Genomic DNA, 1932 nt, shown 5'->3' on the forward strand with positions numbered 1-1932 from the left:
ATCTTGAAGAATGACTCTGGAATCCTTCTCAAGCCCTTCGGACCCTCGCAGGAACATGATTCCACTCCAGATTTTTGTCATTTTCGGACCTTTTTATCATTTTAAGACATTTTGACGCCGGAAATCACACCAAACTCATATTTTTCATATCCTAAACCCCTTAAACCCCTGTTTTATGCCAAAATTAGTTATTTTAAACATATTTATATAAAATAATACCCAATATTGTTAAGGAGATTCTAAGGAAATCTAGGGGTTTGACTTTGTGATGTGATGTAAATCCTTCATTCCCCATGCAAATCTCAGTAAACCACACATTATCTATGGATAACAAGCTTTACCCACCAGCCCTCCATGCAAATGTCAAGTCACCCTTATCCTTCCCTTTAGATACGTGAACTCCTTTTCCTTCCCAAGTCCCACTTCTCATTTCTCACTTCCAGAAAACTCCTAAGAATACTCTCAACTCCTTCAAGCTTCAAGTTCATCCCTTCAAAGGAAATTCCCAGATTTCTTTGGTGAGTATTTTATCCTCTTTGAATAATTATTCTTCACATTATTCTAATATTTCATTATATTTACACACAAAAATTATTCTTAGAATCCTCTAAAGATTTAAGAATCTTTCAAGCTTTGGAGCTTGGAAACTTCCTCATCACTCTTCAAATCACCCAGCAAGCTAATCAAGGTGAGCTTCATACCCCTACTTTTTCGAGATGTCTATTGTTTTTGGGGGAGAATACAAGTCAAATCTTGTCTAAATCCTTGGATAATTGCATATATTTGTAGGTTTAGTGTGTGTGGAAATATTATTATTTTATTTCAATCTTCATGAACGTGAAAATTCACAGATTTCATGAAAATCAGAAAAATGTTTAAAAATCACCACCACAATAATACTTTGTATACAAAAAGAACCCCTCAAGGTTTTTGGGTGTGTCCAATATACCCCCTTATTCCATATCTCCATATCTAGAAATAAAAAGTTGCTAAAATAGACCTTATAAGTTGTCACTATTTCTAGAATCTTCAAAGTTTGGAACTTAATGCCCTATAAATGACTTCTTGCAAACTGTTAGTGATTATTTATAAATATGTAATGTAAATAATTTTATCAAAGAAATTATACGAAAACAGGTTTTCATGACAAAAATATTTGCATGTCATAAACTGTTGTCGTAGAACCTCCAAGAACATAAATAATGTTCTATATGTCATAAAATGTGTGTCATAACCGGCAGTTATAAATTTATACAAATTATAACTTGACACTTTTTCTCTTGACTAAAATGGCTTATTTTTCAATAAACGAAAAGGAACGAACACGAGCACCCAGTTAACGATCACAATTAACGATATGGAACGAGAACGATATTTCTATTCAATGAGGACGAATTTCATTATTTATCTAACAAATAATGGATCTCTAACGATTGCTCAAAAGGTTGTTAATATTCTAGTCAGACAAATCTCAAAAGTACCTAAATATAAAAAATATTAGTGTATGTCTAAAGTCCTGTAAGGAGATATAGCCAGAGTCTCCTGGAGGGAGAGCGAGAATTTGTGTATAGATCTATACGGGGTTGACACCCCGCACCTTTGCTGTTCGCTACAGCTAGACAAGCCAGTCTGGGTGACAAATGTCTTTTCCAAAACTAGGGCGCCTGAGAAACACCAAAACGGGCACTCCGTCAGATTTGTATGGTTATAACGACTCACTAGAATATGTTATGTCATCTAGAAATTTATGTAAGGAAAAATCTCATAAATAAATTTTGACACTTTGTGTTGACCGTCCTATACATGATAAGTGATGGTCTGCATTTGTTGCGTTGACTGTCCTTTTTCATCTCGTAGAATGTCCACAATTGTCATGTTGATTCTTTCTCCTAACAAGTATAGAGTCGTAATACTGCCATTTTACAAATTAAA

Source organism: Lactuca virosa, chromosome 4, assembly GCF_052849685.1.
Source record: "Lactuca virosa cultivar CGN04683 chromosome 4, Lactuca_virosa_CGN04683_v6, whole genome shotgun sequence".
Classification (NCBI taxonomy): Eukaryota; Viridiplantae; Streptophyta; class Magnoliopsida; order Asterales; family Asteraceae; genus Lactuca; species Lactuca virosa.